A 5735-nucleotide genomic window follows, 5' to 3' on the forward strand; every position below is an offset into this window, starting at 1 on the left:
GTAGTAAACACATGCTGGGTTTGATGGACATTTATCAAACATGTGATCTTCACCACAATAAACACAAGATGACTCAATTGATTTTAGCTCCTGGACCGCACCTGGCTTCCGCATTGTCTTGATCATATTAGCTAGATAAGATACTTGGGCTGTCAATGAAGTAATTGCATCAAGCTTAATGGTTGTAGCAGCTCTCCTGCCAGTTCCAACTCACGTGGTAGGATATTGATAATCAGTGTTGGCAGTCTTTTTCAAAATTTCATATGCTTCATTGTAGGATTAGTCCAACAAAGTACCATTGATAGATGCATCGACTACCATCCTTGTATTTGCATTTAGCCCATTATAAAACATCTCCATCCGAGTCCAGTATTGGAAACCATGCATAGGATATTTCCTAAGTAATTCTTTAAATCTTTCCTAAGATTCATATAGTGTTTCATCCTCTAATTGTCGAAAAGATGTTATGTTTTTTATGAGCTTGGCATTTATGTTTAGTGGATTATACCATTGCAAAAACCTCTAGAAGAGGTCATTCCATGATGTCACTATTCCTGACTGCAAAGCATTAAGCCACACTCTTGCATGATCTCTCAAGGAATATGGGAATAGTTTTAGTCACAGAGCGTCGTCAGAACCACCCTATTGTTGAAATGAATCATAGGCTTCTAAAAAAAGTCTCAAATATAGTTTTGGATCTTCAGTTGGTAACCCACTGAAGCACCCAACTATTTGCAGTATTTGAAACATTATCAGCATTAACTCAAAATGCTAGGCTTTTATGTATGGTCTGACTATTTCTAGATTCAGGTTATCCAAAATGGGAAATACATGCTCTCAAATTGGCCTGTCTCTATCATCTATAACATGATGAATAGGATGATTAACATTCTAACAATTAGGATTTAATTGATCATTAAAAACAGGATTGTTCCCTTCCCTAGCCATATTACGCAATTCTTTTTTCCTTTTTAGCAAAGTTTTATTCTCTAGGTCAAAAGGATACTCTTCGCTAACTGGAATGCCTCTACTCATGCACTGATGGCAAACCTGTAGAAATTAAGTAATAACTAAGTTAGAAAAAACTAATGAAACAAAATAAAAATAAAAATAAAAAACCAAATTTCACTAATTTCCAATCCTCGGCAACGATGCCAAAAACTTGTTGGTTGCACAGCTAATATGCAAGTCTTGCAAGTGTACACATCGAACAAGTAATAAAGTGATGAGTGAAATCGTCTCCACAAGGATTAGATAGGTATAATTTGGTCAAGTTATTATAGTTATGTTTGATTAATGCTAAAGCAAAATAAGAATAAGAATGTAATGACAAAAGAAGAGAATAATAATGTATAAAATGTGCAAAAGAAAAGAAGTAAATGAAACAAGAACACCACAGAAAAATCACTACAAAAAAGGGTTGATGAACTAAACTGTTGATTAGGACGATTGGGATTACTAATGAATCTACTTTCACTGCCTATTAATCCCACAGAAAAGTCATGAATATTCTACCACTCGATAGGTTTCTACAGTAGTCTACTTCTCTCGAGAGAAAGACCTTGGGTTACCTCCCCTAGGGAACTATATGTCTATAGGCTTTAAGTTCGACTACCACTAATGTTTCCTACCTTCTTTCACATGAGGCAAGGCTCTATGTCTAGAGGTTGCCACGAATAAGTGACTAATCATTCACTCATATTATCTAACTCCTATCTAGTTAACTTAACCCTTTATCTTTAAAAACTTGTTGCACATTTGTCATTGTACAAGCTGCATATAACATGAAACACCATTGAATAAAATAGTATAACAACAAAACTTAAACTTTAAAAATTAATAGAAATAAAGTTTTCATCAAAGTAATCCTGAGCCTAAGAGATTTAGCTTATGGTTTAATACGATAACCAACATCATTCATAACTCTTGAAAAGAGTGATATTTTAGGCCTCTAGATGGAATTAATTGTTTGAAATTAAGTAAATACATATGCATTTCTAGTATAATTTTAGAACATTGCATAACAAAGCTTGGATTGCGCTACATTGGCCATTATTTGTTACTTTTATCACTTGGGGTGGAAAGGTGTAGTTCTGTGTGAACACAGGTGCAGGTAGAAGAAGATGACTAAGAGGTTGCAGAAAGAAAAGAAGGGAAGTGAAACATTGCCATGGAAACTGGTAATATTAATTGCCAATAGAATTGCCATGGCAATTTTGGGAAGATGACTCAACACTGTATCCACGTCACTCTCAGCCGGTTGGACTAGAACTAGAAAAACTAATCTAAAAAGAAGAATGAAAAATGTGTACTGAGGTGGGATAAATCTACCCAATAAAAGAATGAAAGAGAATAAGAAAAAGGGAGAGGGGAATTAGCATGAGAACGGGATTGGTGACAACAATTTTATCTTTGCGCAAAGAAGAACTCCACTAGAGAATTTTAAAGAAAGAAAATGTAATAGCTTAGAAGAGAGTAGAATATAGATGTCAGCAAGGGGAAAAAATCTATCCTGGATTCACGTACAATTGAAAGATAAAAGAGAAACTGGAGTGTGGAATTAACTTCCTGCAGTTTGCCTTTATTTTTCTAGATTGAATTTTCTATGATTGAATTTCCTGCTATTTTAGTATAATTAACAGTATTATAATAACATACTCAATTTCTTACCAATTTTCAATCCCTGTGGAGATGATACTTACTTCTCACTTTATTACTTGAATGACGTGTACACTTGCACAATGGCATTAGTTATTTTACATGCAACAAGTTTTTGGCATCATTTTCAGGGATCGACAACATTGGGAAAAGTTGATTTGTTATTATTCTTGTTATTCTTGTCAGAACAGTTAATTAGTATTCTATTAGATTTTTCAGGCTTGTTAGTGGATGAGATAAAAGTATTCAAGAGGATATAGAACATTGTTTTGATCCTTAAATTGAAAGGACATTAAGGAGAAGAAGAAAAGAGTTAACAGAAATGAAGAGAATTAGAAATGATCCAAACAGAGAAGATCAGGTACTCCAGAATGAAAGAAATGTTGATATTACTTGAATTATAGATGATAGAGATAAACCCATCAGAGAACATGTTGTGCTTATTTTGGATGATCTAAATGCAAGAATTGTTAGGCCACATATTCAAGCTCAACACTTTGAATTAAAACTAATAATGTTTCAGATGCTGAAGATGGTAGGGTAGTTTAGTGGTTTACCTATTGAAGATCCTAGATTGCAACTGAGACTTTTTCTTGAAGTTTGCGATTCATTCAGACAGTAGTGTGTTCTTGAAAATTCCCTTAGATTAAAAATGTTCCCGTATTCATTGTGAGATCGTGCCAAATCATGGTTGAATGCGTTACCATCAGGTACAGTGGCATCTTGGAATGATCTGTGTTAGAGATTTCTGCTTAGGTAAAATCTCCCAACATGAGTGCCAAGATGAAGAACGACATTACATCATTCATGCAATCTGAAGATGAGACATAATATGAAGCTTGAGAACACTTCAAGGAACTAATTAGAAAAGCTTGATGCATGGTTTTCAGCATTGGACACAGATGAAAATGTTCTAAAATGAATTAAATGCTCACATGCAAATGGTGGTGGATGCATCTGCTAAAGGAACATTGCTTAACAAACCCTACAATAAAGCATACAAAATTCTAGAAAGAATAAGAAATAATGATTATCTGTACCCCACTACCAGGGTTGGTAAAGTAGAAGAGTTGCTAGAACAATGGAACTTGATGCGATCACATCATTAACAGCTCAGGTATCAACTTTAACAAGTACGATTAAAATTTGAAAAGACCCTTTGCAGTGCAGGAGATGAAGGTTGTAGAACTGGCATGCATATACTGTGGAGAAGATCATGTTTTTTATGAATGCCCATCCAATCCTGCCTCTGCTTATTACATGGGGAATTTTAATCATAGGAACAACAATCCCTACTCCAACACCTTCAATCCAGGGTGGAAACAACATCCAAATTTCAGCTGGAGTAATTAGAGAATGGGAAATGCCAGCAATGTTAATCGACAGAATGTGGTTAGTGTACCACTTGGATACAGTCAACCAATGCTATGTCAAAATGTGCAACAAAATTTGTCATATTCAAAATCAACTATGGAAGCTTTATTGAAGGAGTATAAGGTAAAGAATGATGCAATTATTCAAAGGCAGGCTACTTCCTTAAGAGCTCTGGAAAATCAAGTGGGACAAATTGCCACTACATTAAGGTTCCAGACAATAAGGAGCATTGCCTAGTGACACAGAATGTTCTCGATCTCAAGGAAATGAACAATGTAAGGCAATAACACTTTGGAGTGGCACTCAGCTACCAGGAGTTGTGGCTGATGACTTACTGAGGAGGAATATTCAAAAGTTCCTAAAAGCACAACTTTTGAGTCAGTAATGGAACCAAAAAAAAAGAAGATAGGAGTAAAAAGAAGCATGCAAAAGCAAATTCATGTTGTAAAGCCAATAGAAATGCCATGGCAAAACAACCCCAACAAATGGAAGGAAGACCACCACTACCTTTTCCCCAGTGTTTTTAAAAGTAGAAACAAGATGCCCAATTCAAGAAATTTTTGGAGGTCTTGAAGCAATTACAGATCAACATACTTTTGGTGGAAGCATTAGAGAAAAATACCTAACTATGTGAAATTCATGAAATATATCCTATCCAAGAAGAGAAGGTTAGGGGAATTCAAAATTGTTACACTTACTGAAGGGTGCACAGTAATACTGAAGAATAGATTGCCACCAAAATTAAAAGATCCAAGAAGTTTCACTATACCCTGCTCGATTGGTAACCATTATGTAGGTAAAGCATTATGCAGTTTTGGTGCAAGTATCAATCTAATACCTATGTCTATTTTCTATTTTTAGGAACCTTAGGATAGGAAAGGCAAGACCTACTATAGTCACACTACAACTAGTTGATAGATCATATGTCCATCTAGAAGGTAAAATTGAAGATGTACTGGTAAGAGTTGACAAGTTCATATTTCCAGTAGATTTTATTATTCTAGAATGTGAAGTAGATAAAGAGGTTCCTATAATACTTCTATGACCTCTCTTAGCAATGGTGGAACATTGATTGATGTACAGAAAGGTGAGTTAACCATGAGAATTAATGATCAGCAGTTGACATTTAATGTGTTTGATGCTTTAAAGTGTGCAAACCCAATTGAAGAATGCCATACTATTGAATTTGTTGACGGTCTAATTCAAGAAGAATTTGCAGGACATATGCACCACAATTCTAATGCAAACTCTATTGAATTAACTGAAATAGAATTGACCAAAGAATTTGGAGAACTGATGGAAATTTAGCAATCTGGAAATGGATTCATGAGGAGCTTTGAATCATTTGACTTATTAGATCGATCTTTCAACCCTCCTCATTCGTCAATAGAAGATCTACACGTGCTGAAATTGAAGCCATTACTAGTGCATCTGAAGTACACTTACTTAGGAGATAATGATACACTACATGTAGTTACCTCTGCCGAGCTTACAACAGACCAGGAGATGCAATTACTAGAGGTCTTAAAAAAATCAAAGAAAACTTTAGGATGATCAATTATGAATATCAAAGGAGTTAGCCTGGAAATTTGCATGCATAAAATAATAATTGAAGATTGCCATAGAAAATCTATTGAACAGTAAAGGATACTGAATCCTGCCATGAAGAAAGTAATTAAGAAGGAGATTATCAAATGGTTGGG

General features: G+C 34.9%; 1 non-coding gene across 1 annotated transcript; it reads left to right on the forward strand.

Annotated features, from left to right (window-relative positions):
- Positions 1-376: 376 nt before the first annotated feature.
- Positions 377-483, forward strand: LOC128296147 (small nucleolar RNA R71). Its single transcript, XR_008286696.1, has one exon. It is a non-coding gene; the product is annotated as a small nucleolar RNA R71 (small nucleolar RNA).
- Positions 484-5735: the final 5252 nt, after the last annotated feature.

The sequence above is a fragment of the Gossypium arboreum genome, chromosome 7 (assembly GCF_025698485.1).
Source record: "Gossypium arboreum isolate Shixiya-1 chromosome 7, ASM2569848v2, whole genome shotgun sequence".
Classification (NCBI taxonomy): Eukaryota; Viridiplantae; Streptophyta; class Magnoliopsida; order Malvales; family Malvaceae; genus Gossypium; species Gossypium arboreum.